Source organism: Argentina silus (genome assembly GCF_951799395.1).
Source record: "Argentina silus genome assembly, chromosome: 19".
In the NCBI taxonomy this organism is placed as follows: domain Eukaryota; kingdom Metazoa; phylum Chordata; class Actinopteri; order Argentiniformes; family Argentinidae; genus Argentina; species Argentina silus.
Genome location: NC_139673.1, coordinates 11,139,653 through 11,162,152, shown reverse-complemented (window position 1 = coordinate 11,162,152; position 22,500 = coordinate 11,139,653). Strand labels below are relative to the sequence as shown.

The window sequence follows — 22,500 nt, the reverse complement described above, 5'->3', positions numbered from 1 at the left end:
AGAGAGAAAGACATAGAAACAAGAGTTTCAGAATGAGAATCAAGACATCTGTCCTCTGTCGGCTTCTGTCTTGTCATTGATAATTCTCTACATGGAGAATTGAAGTAATCCAGTTCATCATTTCTCAGGAGATTTTCAGACGGTTTCTGCACGATGTTCCTTTTGTGTTTGTGTTCACCTTGAGAAATGCGGTGGAGAGCTCTGTATCGTACAACAAAAAGCGTCTGTAGAACAATAGGCATAAAGTGATGCTTTTGGCCCAGAATCAACCCTCTCCGTTTCTACTGCGTTCTCACAGGTGAAGAGGGAGAGGCGAACACATGTTCCTCATTATAGTCCTATTCTTCTTAGTTGACACTGATGGTCCCGGCTGGCCCTCACCATGCCAAACTCTGTTCATCTGAGGACTGGCTTGAACAGGCGGCTTGATGAGTTTATTTTGCAAGGTGGAAAGTGGAAACACGTTAGTGTGCACGGAAACATTTCGCGAAATACTGTGACGAGGTGTTATTACACACAAGGAGAGGAAGCGCTTTGATGAAGATAACATCGAAATGATTTCGTTTTTTTTTTTTTTTTTTCATTTTTTGCGAGTAAGTCATTTATTGAAAATATTTGTATCACTCCCATGACAAATTTAAGAGCTATTTATGGATGAAATAATAATTCCAAGCCAAAATGAAGTGCTAAGAGGCGTATCTGCCAATTGGGCGGAACAAATTCTCCACTGTTGTGGAGGAAACACACACTGTGGGCTTCCACACCTCACCATGACCCTAACATTGACTTAATATTTGAACACCAAGCACATATCTACACATAACTCTACATCTCTCTCTCTCTCTCTCTCTCTCTCTCTCTCTCTGTGTGTGTGTGTGTGTGTGGTAGCTGTTGCAAGGTGAGTGATGGAGCCCATCAGTGTAGTGCGTGTGTTGTAAAACAGTCAGCCTCTGACAGATTGACTGAGACGGCCAGTCCCTCAATCACCAACCTCAGATACTAGAGAGAGACAGAGAGAGAGAGAGAGAAATAAGAGCGAGCGAGAGAGAGAGAGCGAGAGAGAGAGAGATGTGAGAGAGAGATGAGAGAGAGGGAGAAGGCAGAGAGAGAGGAAGCTAATAAATCAAACCAGGTAAACACAGTCAACTTCTAATGACTTTAATAACTGAATTAAAATGGAGCTTCAAGCTTTAACCACAGTCAATGTGTGTAGCGGATATAAAAAAAAAAGGAGTAAAAATGGATAAAGAAAAGAAGAGTGGTTCTGTGTCATTTCGACAGCTGTTGATTCAAAGAGAAAAACTTTATTCAGACCAGATGGTCTCAGTCAGTGGCAGAATGAGAGAGCTGACTCCATTGGCTCCAGCCATGTGTTTCTCCTCCCGATAGAAATTAAAATGGTCGTTCGTTTGTCACCGCTCACTACACAGCTTAAAATGTAGCCCTGAAACGTTACTTAGCGATAATGCGCCATAATTACTCAAAAGCCTGTTCTTTATCTGCTGCAGAGGGAGAGAGACAGAAGGAACATTTTCTTCAGATGAGATTTAGAGGCCTGCGGAGTTTGCGCAATTCCAAATGAAAAGCATAAAAGACTGTTCTCCGCGTCCAACTTCTAATTCTAGTTTCTGAGGCAGTGTGAGTGTTCTTAAACACCATTATCTCCCTCAAAACCACACAGAACGACACCGCTGACCTTTGCAAAGGAAATGACAGCTCGATTGTCAGTTAGTGAGTCAGTCATTGAGTGTCTATGCATGCAATCAGTTGTTACATGGAGTCTTGGTGTAGTGAAGCCTGTATCACTGTGTGATAAATGTATTTATTTAAGCCCTCTGATGGATATTGATATTGATATTCAGCCCCACCGCGGCTCCTCTTAAGGGCAGAGGCGGAGACGCGCTCAGGAGGGTAGACTGTGGCGGTCTCCGCTAGCACATCACACACACACACACACACACACACACACACACACACACACATACACACACACACCACAAACGAGCTGACTGAAGGGCACCGAGTGGAGGTGTGGAAAGTAACTGTCACCGTGGCCTGAGAGCATAAGAGATCACATACATACATACACACACACACACACACACACACACACACACACACACACACTCATTTTAGATTAACCTGAAAGACAGTGAATTACGGGAAAAGATCAAAGATCATAGGAGAGGTGAGGGCTGAACAGTCACCTATGATCAAAGTTTTGAAGAGTTGACTCACGGTGACAAGGAGCTCACATCAAGCTAGGAATTATCATGGCAACTGCATGTGCTATTGTATATGCTAAGACACAGTCTCCTCACTACACACACACACACACACACACACACACAGACAAACACACACACACACACACACACACACACACACACACACACACACAGACACACACACACACACACACACACACACACACACACAGACACACACACACACACACACACACACACACACACACACACACACACACACACACACACACACACACACACAGGCCTGCTGAATGACGGGCATGTAAAACAGAGGCGTCTCCGTGACCTGTGCTTGTCTCACTCAGTGGTACCTGGGAGATACGCGGCAACCTCCAGTTCCCTGTAGCACCACGGTAACTGTGACCTTGACGACCGTGCCGCTGGTGAGCGTCGCGCTGTGCAGCCAAGCGTGCTAAGACAAATTATGAATGTTTCATTACGACTGCCCTAACCCTGGCCACCACTCCCGAGGAGTTACAAAAACCTTCCCCCCCCCCCCCCCCTCTCTTTCTCTCTTTTTTCTTACGTGGAGTGATGGATCACTCATCCAAAGCGAATGATCATGTTTCTTTGGGAGCTCTCAATCTTTTCTTTGTATTTTGTTTGGCTCTTAAATCATTTGATCTGCCATCCTTTCCTACAACCTTTCTCATTCCCTCGTTCTTCTTCCTCTCTTTGTATTTGACATTGGCTGCATTCTCAGGGGAGATATTATTATGATAAATTAGGAATTCCGTGGATGTTAACAGTAATTTATGGATTTAATTATGTTTTTTTTTTTTTTTTTTTCCATCAGTAAGGTAACAGAACAAATCTATTCCGACACCAGATCACATCGGTTTTGAGTTTCTTTAGTTATTTTGTGTTTTTTTTAGCCTGAGTCAATCCATGGTAAAAATGGCACTTCGTGTTTTTAAGAGGAAGACTTTTGTTTTTTTGCTTAAAGGATCCTTTCATAAGAGAAATCACTGCCACATATTTGCCGAGCCTACGAGGGGAAAGTCACTAGTGGAATTTGTGTAATTCTTTTATTCGTTTATTAGTCGTTGACTATGACACTATCTTTGATTTTAGAGAAGGCCATGATGTTCATTCCTTTTGACAAAATAACTATTGGTTGTGACTAAGAGTTATTGTGATACTGTGATGATTGTTGAAAGCAAGACAGAGAGCTGCAGACTCTTTCTCCGATGGTTATTATTTGTTTAACCGTTTCAGCAGCAAGCTGCCTTCTTCGGGGTTTTGTATGAGTTTTGACAATTTATTTCATTTCTAAATTGAAAGGATTTTGACTTTAGGCGCCGGGCAACTAACACACTCTAATAACATGGCTTTAGCAATAGAAAAGTCGGGAAATATAGCAGCAATTCCACAGACGTTTTCACCCATAAGCCATCCCAAACCTCTGAAGCTAATCCTTTACAAATGTCTAATTATGTTGCAAGACGTTTGATTGAATTTACTGTTTTCTTTTTGTCAGATCCTGGGTGAAATATTTCAGATTAGAAATGGACTACCCATGCATTTATCATTGCAGCAACATAATTCAGGCTTCAGTTACTTTTATGCCTTTTTGCAACTTCAACTTCATCTGATATGAAAAACACAGCTCTTGCACATTTATAAAATATGATTTTAAAATGTTTGTATTTTTCACATGAGGTAACATTTCACTGAATTTTGATTGGCATCTCTTTTGAGTTTAGCAGAATTCCTGCAATTACAATGTTCTTAATTTCACCTCTATGAGATTCATTTGACTGTAAAATATTGAAATATTAAACTCCACCTCACTGTGGCAAAGTAATCACGACTGTGTTTTTCCATGTAGACTGATCAACAACCACAGATTAAGGCTGAAGGGGCGTAGACTCTGGTATGGAGCTCATTGTATTCCGGTCTATTAATACTGGATCTGATTGACTAATCTGTGTCTCTGCTGCGGTCTAGCTAACAGTAAATTGGCCCCAGCGAACAGAAGCAGACTTCTCCACAACGCACGCTCAAAATACCCTAGAATTAGAGAAGATAAGGGCCAAGCAGTTCCCCCTCCTTCACCAAACATATGAGCTGTATATTTCCACACCAGCAGGACTGTCTGTATAGTACAGTATGTGCAGTAAATGGGCTGTGAGTGGGGCCATGCTGGGGTGGCCTACAGTGGGTCCACCCTGTGCAACCAAAACAAATAATGAAATCTGGATTGCTGTATGGCCATTAATGACCAGTGTGTACTGTAGTTGCAGGCGCAGTAATGCATCTTATTTTCTAAATCCTCCTACATGTACAGTATAAGCGTGTGTGTGTGTGTGTGTGTGTGTGTGTGTGTGTGTGTGTGTGTGTGTGTGAGTGAATGTGTACTGTGTGTGTGTGTGTGTGTGTGTGTGTGTGTGTGTGTGTGTGAGTGTGTGTCTGTGTGTGTGAGTGAATGTGTACTGTGTGTCTGTGTGTGTGTGTGTGTGTGTGTGTGTGTGTGTGTGTGTGTGTGTGTGTGAGTGTGTGTGAGACCAGAGCTGATTCTCTGACACACTGGTGTTTGGGTTGTGCATGGAGCGACGGGGGAGACGAGTGATAGATGACTAACAGAGACGCACGCAGGTCAGTCTCGTTCTCCTCAGCTTCGAACAAACAGATGAGTCACACAGGACAGAGAGCCAGGGCCAGGACCACTGTAGTCAGACCACGTATCGCTGTCAGAATAGAGAGAGGGAAGTGAAACCTGAACATTGCATATTTTGTCCCACAATGTTTTTTTTTACCCAATTTCACAGGGTAAATATTAGTCCAGTGTCTCTAAATGACAAATTTGCTCTTCTTTTGTGAGGATAATCTTTTTAAAACGGAGGGTTGAGACGTTTCCTTGTCCTTGGTAGTAAATGAGCTGTGATATTTGTCTGGGGCCAACCTTATCTGAGGTTGGTCGTAGGTGTTCCTCTCTAGGCTTCTGGGTCCCTAACCCCCCCCCCCCCCCCACACACACACACACACACCCTCTCTCTTTCTTCACAGTGAACAGTATACAACACAGAGGTTGGGAGGGAACGCACTATACGGCAAAATAAAGACTCAGATAAGCGGAAGGTCATCTGGAATTTTCCACGAGTCGAAATCCTCTGTTCCGCTAACCTTGTAGAGTGGAAAAGAGCAGCGTGTTCTCAGGGCGGCGTGCAGGGCTGGAGTGTGCAGCACACTGGTCTGTTTCTCTTTGGCTTCCTCAGCTGTCAGGGCTTTGTTCTCGTCTGGGTGTCACACCACCCTGCTTCATTATACAACAGCCTCTGGATCACGGATGGGAACACTGGAACACTGGAACATTAGGTGTTACTAGCTGTATGAAAAATAAATAAATAAATATATATATATATATATATATATATATATATATATATATATATATATATATATATGAATGATTGTTCTGAAAATTTATTTATTCTAACACCTTATTCTAACACCTTTCATTCTTGACTTCCGGCCTATGTCATCTGTAAAGCTAAAAACTAAAAACAACATGAAGACATTCACAGACATGTGCTGAAACAATAACAGTCATTTGTTCTGTAGGAACTTTGTTGCATATGAAGTATGTGGTTTTCCTCTTTAGCTGTATTTTTTGTAATGTGTGTCTGTATGTGTGTGTGTGTGTGTGAGAGAGAGAGAGAGCGAGAGGGAGAGGCTATCTGCAGTTAACCACAGCCATTTGCATCACATATGAGAGGGACAACCCCGTGACAGAGATTGTCAACACACACACACACACACACACACACACACACACACACACACACACACACACACACACACACACACACACACACACACACACGCGGATATGATTTAGGTTAGAGGGATGCAAGGCATCCGTAAGTGATGGTAAAAAGGTTATGAAGTGGTGGGTAACAATGGCAAACATTTGTCAGTCTTAATATTTCTTGGAAATATGAGAACAAATGATAAGCTGCTGAACCGAAATTGATAATACACCCTGTTGAATAGCATTTAAATGGGTTTAAGTGATTCAGCTCTCGTAATCATGACTGTAAAACATACAGTTCAAAAGGTGTCTTTATGCGACTGTACATATAATATCAAACCATGTTCTGTCTTCCAATAATTCCGTATGACATTTCCAATATGCTTATTGCGGGATATGCCTATCGTTTACAGATCAAGACTTTATGGACCCTTTTAGATGAAAAATTACCGATAAAGGAGGAAACATCAGCAAAAACGCAACTACACATTGGCAACACAGTGCTGTTCTCAATGCCAGCATCAATAATTTAGCTCCCAGCTCATAACTTTTTTTTTTTTTTTTTTCATAATTGAGGCCAACCAGTGTTTTCTGCAGCCGTTAAAATGTAGAGCCATTTTTAAACAATAAAAGGAGCGTTCCATTAAGCTTTTTAACTGCTTCTCTCTCTCTTTTCTAATTTGTTTTTTTTCCCCCAAAGATCTTCTGATGCAGGGTACGATAGAAGAACGGCCTATTGGTAATCTGTGCCTCCTGGCCCGCAGTGAGGTTGAAGTTATTTAGGGCAGCTAACTTTCTGCGCGCTGTTAGCTGCTTGGTGTTTAAGTCTAAAAAAACACCTTCTGTGGAAAGTGTGGTGAGACAGAGAGTGGTAGCCTGTTGTGCACTCAGCTTTATATAACTGTGGTCGCTGGAGGAAGAGGGTCTTGGTGAGGTGCACCTGCCTGTGTGTGTGTGTGTGTGTGTGTGTGTGTGTGTGTGTGTGTGTGTGGTGTGCATGTATGCATACATAAGAGTGCGTGCGTGTGTGCGTGCATGGATGCATACATAAGTGTGTGTGTGTGTGTGTGTGTGTGCATGCATGTGTGCGTGTGTGCATACGTGCGTGCGTGCCTGTGTGTGTGTGTGTGTGTGTGTGTGGGTGTTTCTACCTCACTGTGTGTATATCTGAGATAGATACGTTTGTGTGTGAATGGAGAGGTGTCAACGTGTTATTTTGGGCCTATTAGGCCAGGAGGTTGTGTGACTGAGGCCCGTGTTGGGGCACTTGGAGGGCTGGGATTGGTTTTGGGACAGTGGGGGAAGTGGTAGGATTGGCTGACCTCACCCTGGGGTGCACTCTGCTGGGCTTCAGAGAGGCCCGGTGTGACAGGGAGGAGCACTGGCTGAGAGGGTTTATGCACAGTGAAGTGTAACGTGAGCAGAGTTATTCTCAGCTACTCCGTTTACAGAAAAACAACAGGAGCTGAAGGACAGGCAGAGAGCTCACCTTCAAGTGTTCCCCTGTCCAGATGCAAGAATGTACACACACACACACACACACACACACACATACTGTACACACACACACACACACACACATACGTACGTGTGCAAAAACACACACAAACACACACACACACACACACACACACACACACACACACACCAACAAACACACACACACAGGCACGCATGAACACACATGCCTACACACACTTTGGCTTTAAAAATGTGTAACCTGATTTATTTTGACGAATCTCTTTTCTTTTCTATTCTTTTTTGCTGATTATGTCAGACAACATTCTGATGGCATAGCTTTTTATCTGATTTGGGTTCCCCTTTTGTTTCATAAATGTTTTCATAAATATCATAAACTCAGAGAAGGGTGACGCGAGATAACTGTTTGCTATTCTCATTCTATGAATTAAATATGGTCGTATTTATGGTAGTAGTGTGAATTGTATGCTATTATGTTTTACACGAAGCTGTGAGTGTGTAGTAAGACAGAGGGGGATGTAGGAAGGAGACTTGCCCTCTGAGCTCTCTCAGCCTCGCCAAGCAATGGCTTGTTCGACGACCCTGCTACATTTCTCATTTGTTTTGCAATAGCGCTTAATAAATATTGATTTACTATTTTAATTACATGCTAATCTCAAAACACATAGGTGCCAGCTTTATGGCTCTCTGAAGTCATATGGCAAATTTCCTCTTTGCAAATATTTATTGAGAGTGGGTCCAGAGAGCATAAAAATGAATAGTGATCATTAAACAGACAGTAGCTGTCTACAATATCAGCACAAGTGTCAATATCAGCAGAGGTAGTGGACAAAGCTACCAATCAATTGCCATATAATTGCACTCCTCTTTAAGAGCTTTGTAAATCAAGACAGAAGATAAAACTGCTCAGATGTTGTTACAATGAAATTATTATTATGATAAATTGTGAATTATGCTTTATGCAGTGTGCAAGGGAAGTTCATGACATTAAATTAGAAATGTGATTTAGATGGCTGATGGGTAATAGATTTCAACTGAGAGAAATAATCAGGATCCACTGTCCCTGTTTAGTTTTGATGAAATGTAACATTTAATATCTTTAAAATAATAAATGAAAATGAAATGACATATAAGCAAAAACAAGTGTGAAATAAATTATGACAGAGGGCAATTTTGTTTATTTTTTTGTATAATTTGATCTATCCCATTCGCTCTTTTTCTCTCTCTCTCCCTCACTTTCCCTCTCTCATTTCTCCCCCCTTTCCTAATCCTTCCATCACTGAGATATATTAAAACTGAGACTGCATTAAGGTGATTAGAAAGCTGAAATATTCAGGGAGAAGCTTGTCTTTTTCAAAGGGAAAAAAGCCATGAGTGAGTTACGGTAAACAACTTATTATTCATATCTTCAGAGCATAATTTGCACTAAACAAAATGGACAGTGTATGCAGCACTTACTGTAGATACCTGTGTGTGTGTGTGTGGTGTGTGTGTGTGAGTGTGTGTGTGTGTGTGTGTGTGTGTGTGTGTTTGAGGGTGTGTATGTATGTGTCCGTGTGTGTACTTGCCTGAGTGCACATGGGGTGTGTGTGTGTGTGTGTGTGTGTGTGTGTGTGTGTGTGTGTGTGTGTGTGTGTGTGTGTGTGTGTGTGTGTTTGGGAATAATCTATGCCGTGTGCAAGGTTTGCATGGTTTGTTCCTCAGATCAAGGTTGCTGGTTTAATTGAGCCTCTACTGGACCCAGAGCTGAAAGAGCAGAGAGAGGAGCATCGATTAGCAATGAAATGGTTCCAATATGGCTGATCGATGAGGCTTTGTGAGCAGCTCCCTCAGGACTTTGATTTCTCCCTCAAACAACAACCCTGGCTCTCCGGCCTTCAAAGGGAAACGCCATCTTTGCTGTAGTTGTTGTTGTTGTTGATGTTTTTTCCCATGTTTGAGCGATGTCACCCAGGTCGATGTTATCTATGCCCATAAACACTCTCCCACACCGGGATCACCCAGGAAACGGCTCCAGCCACGGCAACAAGCGATAATGGTCAATCTTCCGCTGTGACGACCAATGGTGTTTGCTCACATCGCTAGAGGCCTCGGACACGCTCGGAGAACAGTCCTTCTCGAACGCCGCTCACGCTCTGAAGCCTACACAACACTTTGTGAACATTCCACGGTGTAACGCAGCCCTCCCTGTCCCCAGAGCATTGACCCAGGCTACACTCTGTCCTGGGCTGGGATAGGAGAGGATCTGTAGCCGTAGCGATCAGCGGTGCTAGCGAGGGGCTAACCGTCTAACCGTTTCAGCTAATTGCCTCATTAATGATTCACCGGTGTGAGCCTGCTCCTGCACTTCGCTGTGGGGAGCAAATTGTTCTGATTGGTTTGCCTCTGTCAATTATTGATGAGGCAGCGAGCTCAAGTGCTAACACCTGGCTTTGGAGCTCCGAGTGGCCCAGAGTTCCCATCACAAGCTCTGTTATCCACACTGGAGGTGTTCTAGATACACAGCAACCCCCAACCAGGCTCACGTCTGAGGGCTGTTCTCTGAGAGTGGATGTGTCTTGCCCCGAGGCGTTGGCTGTGATCTGTAGTTTGTGTGGATACTCTGTAGCTGTACAATCAACCACGGAGCACAGGGAGGGTGGAGTGTAGATACTAGGACACAGCAGAAGAACTGGGCTTGTTTTTGCTGATGGAATGTGATGGAATGTAAGCACGCACAATATCCTCACAGGAAGACGGGCCAGGGACGCAGCTGGGTGAGCCAACCCAGGTGTGTGTGTGTGTGTGTGTGTGTGAAAGTGTGAGTGTGTGTGTGTGTAAGTGTGCACGTGCGCGTGTGTGTAAGTGTGTGTGTGTGTGTGCGCGTGTGTGTGTATGTGTGTGTGTGTGTGTGTGTGTGTGTGTGTGCGCGTGTGTGTGTATGTGTGTGTGTGTGTGTGTGTGTGTGTGTGTGTGTGTGTGTGTGTGTGTGTGTGTGCGTGTGTACCAGGGGAAGAGAACAGAACGTAGACATACTGTACCATCCCTCCCCCTTGTCCACCTGTGTGTTGGGCCTCAGCTGGCGAGAGAGAGAGAGAGAGGCATTGTTTGTAAACACTCTCTTATGACTCTCTTATGATAACTCATAATAACAGCAATTAGTTACAGGTAGCACACTGTCGATATGGTCTTCCATCATCATATTTTAGGTAATGGTGTCCAATAGTAATTATGATCTATGAATTATGAGAGCAAGCCTAAAATATCAAACATGGCATACATCATTATGGGGTTATTCTATCTAATACAGGGAATTTATGATCCCACGATTTTAGCTAAGAGGTTTGTTTTGATCGTTTGTTCGTTCTGCTTGTGTGTTCGGTGTGGTAACTATTACCGTGTGTTTAGTGGGCTTATGTATAATATGTCTAGCCTTCGCCCTCCCTGCTCCTTACAGTGGGGTCAGTAATAGGATCTCCAGTGCCAGGCAGAGACAGTCTCTCTGTCTAATGGCCCACCCACACAGGGTTTAGTCAGGCTGCGTGAATCATCCCCCACCAATTACATCTACCGGGGGGGGGGGGGGGGGGGGGTCAGACCTTTCAAGTGTTTTTTCAGGGAAAATATCAACCAAAAACAGAGTTAAAAACAGCCATGGAGTCAGTAAACAGATGAAAGGGTGAGATGAAGCCAACGATGTGTGTGTCGTGTTCCAGCCTCCGACACCAACGTTTATGATGTGGTTCATGCTCATAACCACTCTATGACAGATCAGATATAGCAGAAAAGGATTATTCCCTTTTGTTTTTCTTTGTTTTATATGATCGGGTGCACGAGAGAGAAAGACTGAGAGGTTTTCGAACGAGGGGTTGTGTTTAATCCAGAGGGACACGGCCACAGAGGAGACTCATCCATGCTGCTAGTGAGCAGTGCCCTGTCCTCTCTGGCCTTAATTGAAGCTGATTAAAGAGTCACCCCCCCCCAGTGCGGGCGCCGCTGTCGTTCTGCATCTCAGCGAGATGGGCCGGCCCCACACACTCACACGGTGGTCACTGGGTCTTTGTTTTTACATAGGAGCCAGGGAGGGCAGAATCCCCCCCCCCCCCCTAAACAACACTGACTCACCCCGCATCGTGGCTGGCCCTCCCTGTTGTGAGAACAGGACCCAGTTTCTTTGGAAGTTATGGTGGGGTGCTGACGATGCGGACCTCCCTGTTACATGGGTGGGTGGCTGGGTGGGTTGTGTGTGTGTGTCTGTGTGTGTGTGTGTGTGTGTGTGTGTGTGTGTGTGTATGTGTGTGTGTGTGTGTGTGTGTGTGTGTGCCAGGCTGAGCACAAAAGGGGGCCGTAGATTGGAGGTCTGACTCACACATTTTTAATGACCTCTTCCCTTTCTTCTCCCTCTCTCTCTCTTTTCTCTCTCTCTCTCTCTCTCTCTCTCTCTCTCTGTATCTACAGATAACCTGGCAACTGAACGCTGATGACTTAAGAGTGACTGGCCAATGGCAGGAGGACCCCCACAAAGCACAACATTTAGAGATGACTTCACTGACGAAGACAAAACTGAAGAAAAGACACCCTAAAATCCCCCTGAAATCCTGCGGAGAAATTCTTCAGAGCCTCCTCCTCCTCCAACGCCCCCGTCCTCTATTTTACCTCCAGCTTTTTTCTAAGAAACAAAACAAAAAAAACAAAAAAACAAAAAGAACAAGAAAACTGACTCAACATCAAGAGATGATTGACAACATCAGAATAATATATTTGGGGGGGGAAACTATTTTCTCTTTAGGGGAAAAACATTGATGCATGTTACTGTAAGTAGTTCATCTAAAACATACCCTCCTCCCAAATACGGGAACCTCCATGAAGACGTCTTCCCCTCGTCTGCTTCCACCCTTCATGACTGTGGATGAAATACCCAAGCATCTGAGATCCTCCCTCTGAAAACCATTACCCAACCCCCCCCCCCCCCCCACACACACACACACACACACACACACACACACACACCCCACCCCACCCCTCAGAGGCCACTGTAACTACCATTGACTATATGTTCCTCGTTTTAGAGAACTTCCTGTAACATTTTGGATCTAGTTGGACTGTACGACATTTAAGTGTATACTCTTTGCATAATGGACCCGTCTTCCTCTCCAATATCTCAACCCGTACACATGTACATAGACGTGAGTGATGTACTAAAGCATGGAGCAGACTATAGTGTATTCCTTGATACCCTGGTAGGTCACAAAATTAATAATTGTGAATAGACACATATTTTTACCCCTTAGAGTCCTAGCTTTATCAGTAGCTTACTGTATACCATGTAGGGCATTTTGTTGATCTGTATATTGGACAAAACAGAGATGTCAGTTATAGCTCATGTTTTTATTGTTTGAGTACTTCCAAAAATATGATGGCAGCCATTTTCTTTCTGAAGTTGAGACTCCCAACTGGTACTGCCACTGAGTGACGTAGTCGTATTTATAGGATCAAGGCAGAACAAAGAGGGATGGTTAAGTCCATCTCAAACTGACAAAATGGAAAACAGCAGACCTACAATAGTCTTGCATGGAACCAGTATTAGAGACAGACAGGGGGACTGGGGACAGGATAAAGAGACGGACCATATCCGTGTGACCTCCCCTATCCTCCGTCCTCATCTCTGTTCAGAACAGAGAGGGATCCAGCCCCACACGATCCTCAGACGTTTTTTTTATTTTCTATATTTTCTTTGTTTTCTTTTCCCTATTGTAATGAATTAGCCTGTGGCCCTCTCTTTGGACTCTGGCTCCTGTCCTTCCTGGGCAGTGGTAAACTACCCTCAGCCAAGGCAGGTGCCTTTCTCTTTCTCTCTCTCTCTCTCTTTCTCTCTTTCTCTCTCTCTCTCTCTCTCTCTCCCTCTCTCCCTCTCTCCCTCTCTCCCTCTCACCTGGCATGGTGTGCTGGGGTGGAGAAACGAACATCAAACAGGACGACGACATCCCCCCTCAAACACATGGAGACGTGGAAAAACCTCTCTGAAACGGTCTCCTGTCGGCTAGAAGATACCGACATGACACCAAACACATGGACAGACAGACTCCAGCGGCCCTGTCTGGGTGGATACTGTGCATGGATTGTGCCAGACACACGCAACCTGTAACTGCCTGATTGCATCTTCATTCTCTTGCATCCTCTACCTCTCTGCTGTGTGTGTGTGTGCATCCAAGAGACCCTGGCGAATTCAACGACTATACAGTACCCCCCTTTCGCCTGCTCCCACAATCCTCCACGATCCTTCATCCTCTCGCATGTCCCCTGGGCCTTGTGAGGGGAGCGGCGCTCTGTGTGTGTGTGTGTGTGTGTGTGTGTGTGTGGAAAGCGTAACGCTATGGATGGATGCACATGGCAACCAGGGAAAACAAAACAAACAAAGATGTGCACGCCACACACAGACCATACAGAACATACACACACACACACACACACACACACACACACACACACACACACACACACACACACACACACACACACACACACACACACAAAGGGAGACACTTGGTGTATGTTGACATGTTGGTGTATATATGTATATTCATTATGTATAGAAACCTCAGCCGGTTTTCTGCATGTTGACATGTAGATGAGAACATGGAACGTGATGACAATACAGAACAGAAGTTCATTGGTTCAGACAGAGGAAGGAATCCTCTCTCTCTCTAAACCAATGGCAGCACTGCATCATCTCTGAACTCCCTCTTCGTGAACCTACTGTACTGTACATTTCCTCAATTACAGAAATGATGATGTGACAGCAATACTGTTACTTTTACCTCTCCTTATCCTACGTTGAAAAAACGCCAAACCTCAGCAAAACTGAGCAGTGCTGAATGGGTTCTAAGCACTTTGAAGGAACCTCGTCCTTTGATGTCAAACAGAACCTGGCCAGAGAGAGAGCGAGGGGTGGGCAGAGGAGGAGGAGGGGTGTGTGTGGGGTGGAGGGGGGGGGGGGGGGGAGAGAGAGAGGGAAGGGAGAGGGAAGGAGAGGGAAGGGAGGGCAAACTGGGGCGCTCCAATTAAGTGGCAGCACACAAAGTGGCGTGGGGCGCTCTGCCAGGAACTGTCTATTCATCCCATGTCAAAGGGATTTACACATCTCAATGAGTCAACAGCCTCGCCAGGCCCCCGGAGCAGGGACGGGGAGGAGAGGAGGAGAGGAGAGGAGAGGAGAGGAGGAGAGGAGAGGAGAGGAGAGGAGAGGAGAGGGGGAGAGAGAGGGAGGAAAGGGGAGAGAGGATTAGAGGGGTGGAGAGGACAGAGCTAAAAGAGAAGGGGAGCAAACAATGTGACAAGGTTGAGGTGAAAGAGGGGGGCCACGTCTCAGAGTGGAGTGGAGAGCTCGGGCAACATGATTCCCTTCAGCTAGAACTGAACACAGGCCAAAACATACACTCCCCGCCTCCCCATATCTCTGACCCTCACCCACGTCAAAGAGCTCAGTGACCCCTTGACCTCCGCCGACGTCACCGCCCCCACGGCCCTCTGTAGGGGCGTGCCGTGACCTCACGTCCTGCGTGGGCTTGACTTTTGTGTTAATGAGCATAGCCCTAAGCTCAACCAGATGTTGTGGTTAAATACCTGTTGCCCTTCCACCCCAGTGATCCCTTTCTCCTTCCCCACTGCAGCTGCACCGTCTCTGGGCACGGCTCCATGAGCAGCCAGCCTCTTCAAAGAGGACACCTCACTTCACACAACCTGGCCCAGGGAACAATGGGGGTCGCTGAGCAAACGATAGTTAGTCACTTCATGCATCATCACTTTGGATATACATTGATGGCAAATCAGGGAGATTTTGGGGTTTTGCCTTGATGATGATGATGATGATGATAGGAATGCTGCTGTTGGAGGATAGAGAGAGAGCAGAATGGAAGAGAAATCAATTCAGCTCTTTATTTCATCCTAAAATAACACAGAGGCCAAGGAAATCACTTAGAGTGGTTACCTCTTTCTGAATAACAGAACATTAACAGAGAGAGAAGGAAAGAAAGTAGAAGGACATTCAAGAGAGGATAGAGGGTGAGAGGCCGGGGGGGGGAGCTGGGGGGGGGGCGGGGGGGGGGGGGGGGGGGGGGGGGGTGAGAGAGTAACCAGGGTCAGAAAAGGGAGAATCGGCCACATAAGAGAAGTGAAAAAAGACCAGCTGACTTCTCCTTTTCCCTTGTTTGTGAGGCTGATTCTGAGCAATGCAGTGGAAGCTAGACGTCTTCTGATGTGTTGAATTAGCTCCTCTTCTTACGGTCAGTGCACACACACACACACACACACACACACACACACACACACACACACACCTAAACACCTACACACACACACACCAACACGACTTCAAAAAGAGGCACGCAGGCAGCACCACTACCTGGCTCTGAAGTGATAAATGAATGCAGATCTGCTCGGCAGAAACGTATTAAAGGATGAAAATGTCACTCACACCCGAGGCGTGCCGTCGTGCCCGAGGAGACAACACGTTGAGCGACTGTTGATCCTCTCGGAGTTTGAAGCTCTTCGCTTTCCTCCGAAATAAAACAACGCCATTTTTCTGTGAGGAGATGACGGCTGTTAATGTGACAGACTCTCTCTCTTTTTTGTTTTTGTAAGAAGAGAGGCAGTGTGGTTCTCTGTCAGATGAACTGGGAGACAGGGCGCCTGTGAGGTTTTGTGAATCTGGGAATAACATTGACCGTGACCTTACCATGGGTTGCAGTGGCCACACACACACCACACACACCACACACACACACACACACACACACACACACACACACACACACACACACCCACACACACACACACACACACACACACACACACACACACACACACTCACACACACTCACACACACATGCTAATCTAAACAACAGGGCTGTATGTAAACAGATCCGCGACATAATGGGATTGTTCAGTGTGCAAACAATAAGCTGTTAGCGTAATCACAGGTCAAAGATATATTACCCAGAGGGCCACACTGGAGGTATATTAACATGATGGATATGCAGGGGCGAGGACAGAAGAAGAGGGGGGAGGAGGGGAATAAAGTGCCGTCCTGATTCAGATTTACCCTCTTCTACCGACCCCCCCCCTCTCCTCTCACTCTCCTCCCTCACGTCCACAGACCCCACATTTAATCAGGCTCCCTCCCCCCTCCTCCCCCTCTCCTTGTCTTCTCACTGCTCTCCACTCTTTCTCTCTCACTCTCATCTCGTCTTACCCCTCTCTCCTCCCTCTCTATGCACCCTGTCTCCTCTCTCTTCACTCTCCTCTCCCCTCTCCTCTCTCCCTCTTCCCTCTCTCCCTCTTCCCTCTCTCCGCTCCCAGACGGATGCAAGCTGTTGAGGCGGAGCCCTCCATCAATCTCCCTGGGTGAGCATGAGAGAGGAGAGAGAGAGGAGAGGAGAGAGAGAGAGAGAGAGAGAGAGAGGAGAGAGAGAGAGGAGAGAGAGAGAGAGAGGAGAGAGAGAGGAGAGAGAGAGAGAGAGAGAGAGAGAGGAGAGAGAGGAGAGAGAGAGAGGAGAGAGAGAGAGAGAGAGAGGAGAGAGAAGTGAGAGAGGAGAGAGAGACAGGAGAGAGAGAGGAGTGAGCGGGGGGGGGGGAATGGCCCCAGAATCTTGTTTTTGGATTAAGCAAAGAGGGATCTGGGTAATATACGGCCATCAAGCTGTTTGGACAACTATTTCCTAGCCCTCTACGCTGGCATGCAAACAAGAGGGAGGAGAGAGAGAAAGAGAGAGAGAGAAAGAGTAAACAACCTCTGTCAGTGGAAGGGGGGAGAAAGAGAGAGAACGTGGTAGAGGGAGGGAGGGAGGGAGGGAGGGAGGTATGTCTCCTCTCGTTAGATGCATCTGCATCCTCCCGCCTTCTGTCTCCCAGCAGAGTTAGATTCACAAACAAGAGAGTAATCCTCCGTCTCTTAAGATAAATACTTGTGTACCTTATGGCCTATAGGTCTGATGGCTTATTAACTTAGGCCTGGGTTTATTTGTTTATCACCTGGCTCCTTCTCCATCGTGGTTAATAAGTACATGCGTTCCAGACTCGACAGTTCATTAGTGTCACCACTAGCTGGTTAATGTGTGGGTAGGCCTCTGGAACCGCCGGAGCAGATGCACATCGGGGACATGTGGCAGAGCAAACACAGGGAGAGAAAGAGAGAGAGAGAGAGAGAGAACACTGAGGAGAAAAACAGGTAGAAGAGAGACGTTTAGCAAATGCCAGTGATGTAATGGGCCAGGCCGTGCCCCCCTGCGGATCTCTGGGGGCTTAGGAGGAGGCCTAAGGTCTTAGAGCAGACGGCCTTGCAGGGGGACTAAGGTCAGAGACCTTGGGGGTGGGGGGGGGTTGGGGGTCAGGGGGGGGGTTGGCGGTCAGGGCACTGAGGTCAGAGAACTGTTAATTCTGTTGCCACATACACAGTAGATTTGGGGATAGAGTTGATATTAACGTCACACTTCCACACACACATGCACTCTGACACACTCTGACACACACACACACACACTGTCATGCATACTGTACAACCAATGATTGTCTGTGTGCGTGTGTGTACCGCCATGTGTGTGTGAAGGCGTGTGTGTTTTGGTTGGTGCTGTGATGGTTAGTGACCTGAGGCCAGACAAGGTTTTTGGAGTGAAGGCAGAGGTCACAGGATTACAGGGAAGCCCAGTGCCCTATGACCAGAAAACAGAGTAGCAGGGGGCTTAGGCCAGAGCTAATGACTGGAGGGGAATGATCAGGGAGATAAAGCGCCCATACGGTACCTCATCCTGGCCAGGGGAGGGGGGGGGGGGTTGAAGCCCCTCGCCAAGATGCGATCGGCTCCCAAGAAGATTTGGGGCGCTAGAAAGAATCGGATTAGCCAAACGGCCTAAAGTGGAGTAATTGGCCTGGCTGACCCCCCGTGTAATACTGCAACCATAACAATGCCATATCTCCTGCCTCTGATTGGGCTGTAGTGTGGATCCTCGTGTGTGTTTTCCAGTAAGGTTCAGCCAGGGTGAGACTGATCTGTCATGTGAAGCTGCATAAAGTGTTGTCGGTAAACACGTAAAAAAAAAAAAACCTGGCTGAGGTTGTTATAGGGGAGGGAACTTCTTGAAAACCTGATTTCCCGCTACAGAAATAAATAAATTGTGGAATAATAAATCGCCCAGAGACAATGGACAGGTGGCATTTCAGGCTGTGCCGTTTAGTCGTGCAGTCTGCCTTCTGACAGCTTGATTTAGTTTCCTGCACCCGAGCCAAAAAAAGAAAGAGAGAGCAAGAGAGAGAGAGAGAGAAAGAAGGATGGAAAGGGGGATATAGACCGAAAAAACTGGATCTTTGTTTGTCAGGAAATACACATTCAATACAGAGGACGTCATGCTATGACTCATCAATAACTGTGCCCGGATCAGTTCGATCAGGCGGAAAAGGGGATTTTGCCCTCTTTACATCCCGTTGGGCCCTGGTGCTCGTCTGACTCAGGATCAGGTGCATGGACCGGTCACAGACAGGACAACAGAAGGGATTGAGTCACCCCTCCTCCATCAGCGCCACCTGTGCCGGTCCCCTGTTCCCCCTGACTCATCTGGGGGTCGGAGGGGGGAAAGCGGATCAGGGTACAAAGAGGGGAGAGGGGCCGTTCTGGTGGAAATGGGTGGGGGTTCACATGGAGGTTGGAGTGATCTAGAGTAGGGGTCGGGACTGGGGGACATTGGTGGGGGTTCACATGGAGGTTAGTGATCTAGAGGAGGGGTTGGGACTAGGACATGTGGAACCCCCCAAATGAGAGGCTGACTGTAATCCCTCTGTATTAGAGCAGTGAAACGTAGGCAGGGTCCGGAAAGTTTCCTGCCCCCCCCCCCCCTTTTTCAAGGCTCCCTGGAGATCAGAGAGAACGCTGGAACAGCAGGGGACAGGATAACCATATGCGTTCACAGTGTTTCTACATGCAAATCAGTCACTCCTCAGCCAACATTATATCCTGCAATGCCCCAGGAAAAATACACATGATCACCAATACAAATGTGAGGTTCATTACCCCTACCTAAGCAATAGAACCCACCTCGCTAACACATTTCGTGAGGTAGCCTGTGCTTCGCCCCGTCGTCAGTAATAACGATAGCTCTGGGGTAATCATTTAGCTCCAGTTTTAGCACGGTGCTAATCTCGAGGTCAACCAGTGATTTTTTCTTTTTTTATCTGATCCTTTATAAAGTCGTGTCGCCTGAGGACAATTAAACGTTTACAGCTCCTGGCTTAAAGCTGGTTCAAACCTGTCTCAGAAACACCTCCTATTGGCTGCCACAGGTTAATTTGTGTCTCCCCCCATTTCAATTTTACTGTTGTAAACCCCTTGCTTATTTCCCACATGGGCCTCGATGGGCAGGTTTGATTGTGGGAGGGGAACCTTTGGTTGGCTGCCGTATCGTCAGTGGGGTCGTAAGCCTTGGCGATGGCTGCTAGGGTCTTATTGCCGTGGCGATCAGCCCCCTGCCACTTGGCCTGGGTGACCCCAGTCAGAGATAAGCTTTATGGGATAGCACATTAACATGCTCTGTTGGCCACCCCGCTCATTTATCAAAGGCAGTGCTGTGAAATCAAGTGTTTATGGACCCCCAGTGAGAGGCTACTGCTGTTGATTGCCTATATTAGAGACTGGCTGTAAATGAGGTGCCTGTGGACAAAGGATCTTCAGTAGACTTGAGATATGCATATACACGTGATTATATACTGGTTGTTATTCTCACTAACTGAGCAATATCTTTAATGACTGCAATATCCCCCCGAGCATGTTAGCACCAATATCCCCCGATTGGTTAGCTAGCACCCATCCCTCATCCCCCCCCCCACACCCCACACCCCTACCCCCGAACCAGAAGTGTCATGGGGAGGGTATATCAATGTCTTCCATGTGTACGACGCAAAGTCACAGAATACTAAAAGCAATGGACATGCAGCTAGTCATGTCGAAAAAAAAAAATAGGTGTCTCTTGTCTCTGCTGTATGTAAAGAACATGTCTTCCTGTCTCCTTCCTCAAGTTGACCTCGCGTTGAGACGGTCCGACAGGCGTCGTGTTGTGTTGAAGTGTGCCCTGTTTTGTTGACACATCTCGGTGGGTCGAGACAGCGTCATGACTGGGAGGAGAGGCTGAGCTGTGTGCCCGCTTACAGCCTGATCACTGGTGAAAGGCTCTGTCAATATGTCTTCCATGATGGATGGTGATGGCCAAGCGTCTTTCTTTTCACACAACGGGGGGGCCTGAGTGTTTGTCGCTCGAGAGAGAGAGAGAGAGAGAGAGAGAGAGAGAGAGAGTGTAAGAGAGAAAGAGAGATGGAGAGAGAGAGAGAGAGAGAGAGCTTAATGTCCTTCACCAGGGCTGTGCATGTTCTCGCGTATTTGCTTTTCCCTTCACGGCACGGTTAACACCGTAAATTAACCTTTCCAAGCCCTCTATGCTCAGAGACTGGTGCACAATACAGGCAGGGAGAAAAAACCCCAATGTTGTTATGCAATGATGCTATAGCAGTAGAGAGAGAGAGACAGAACACGCACGGCGTGAAGCGATGCTCTACCTTTTACAACGATAACAGAACACCAACAACAATACTTTGCTCAGTCAAGCAACCATTCTCTTTTATGTGCATGTCGTGAGTACTCTGTAATCTGTATGAAGCTGCTTTTTTGTTCACCATTCTAGAAAATGTACATGAAACACATGAAAGAATATGTATTGTAGATCCCGCTCCTCTTAGCCGATATCTGTAAATAGTGTGTAAATACCAAACAGCTATGCATGCTGATATACTAGCAATTCGTTCAGGTACTTTTGTAATCCAGAATTCTCATATGGCATGAACTGAAAAAAAATAAAAAAAATAAATAAAAAACAAACATGAAAAAAACAAAAAAACAAGAAACTCTAAAAATGGATACGGTTTGTTAAAGAACTTCAAAAACTGGGAAAAATAAATGTCTTTGCTGTTAATGTTTTCTTACTGATACTTAATGCATTGGCCTGCTGTTAACGCAGTGCTCTGCTCATGTTACCTGTTATCTGTTTTTATGTTTGTTAAGATGGGGTTGAGGCAAACATGGGCCATGGATCCCTCTCGTTGGGTTGGGGGGGGGGTGATCGGGAGAGAGGGGAGGGTTGTCGCTGGGTTGGGGGGGGGGGGGGGCGGTGATCGGGAGAGAGGGGAGGGTTGTCGCTGGGTTGGGGGGGGGGATGATCGGGAGAGAGGGGAGGGTTGTCGCTGGGTTGGGGGGGGGGATGATCGGGAGAGAGGGGAGAGTTGTCGCTGGGTTGGGGGGGGGATGATCGGGAGAGAGGGGAGAGTTGTCGCTGGGTTGGGGGGGGGATGATCGGGAGAGAGGGGAGGGTTGTCGCTGGGTTGGGGGGGGGTGATCGGGAGAGAGGGGAGGGTTGTCGCTGGGTTGGGGGGGGGTGATCGGGAGAGAGGGGAGGGTGGGTGGAAGTCTCTGACCATACTCATTACAGTTTGTAGGTTCTTCAACACCATTGCACGTTCATATGCATACTCTAAATAAATGATTAACATATCCTTAGTCGCTAATTCAGCCAATAAAAAATGCCATGGCCAAACTGTGTAGCTTGAAAGCCGGTAGTCGAGAAGGGAAGGCAATGTTTCAGAGCCAGATCGGGCTGTTGTTTGATTTATTTTACCAAAAAGAAATGTCACCAGCTTCAAAGAGTGCAGCTTTTAACACATATGTTTCTAATACAAAAAACACAAAAGAAAACAACAAAGCTAAGAAGCTGGGGATACCAACAACCTTGATTCACTTGATTGATAAAGTGAGAGAAGAACAGGCTGATTATTTGCAAGGGAATTATATATCTGAAATGATTTGGAATGTCACCGCTAAAAATGTTCCCAGTCTGGTCATTGTTTTGGGGGGCGTGTTAAGAAACAATTACTGTCTAAATGTCAGATTTGCCTCTGCCCTAGTGACTGAAATGTGTCATGTTTCTGAG

The 22,500-nt window shown here is 46.4% G+C and overlaps 1 protein-coding gene across 1 annotated transcript in view; it reads left to right on the top strand.

Moving 5' to 3' along the window:
• mafa (MAF bZIP transcription factor a) overlaps positions 1-12,052 on the top strand; it is an 83,681-nt gene extending 71,629 nt beyond the window's left edge. Inside the window, exon 3 of the mRNA XM_083691314.1 lies at positions 11,941-12,052. The gene's annotated coding sequence lies outside the window, so the exon portion shown is untranslated. The remainder of the gene's footprint in view (positions 1-11,940) is intronic.
• The last annotated feature ends 10,448 nt before the right edge of the window (positions 12,053-22,500 follow it).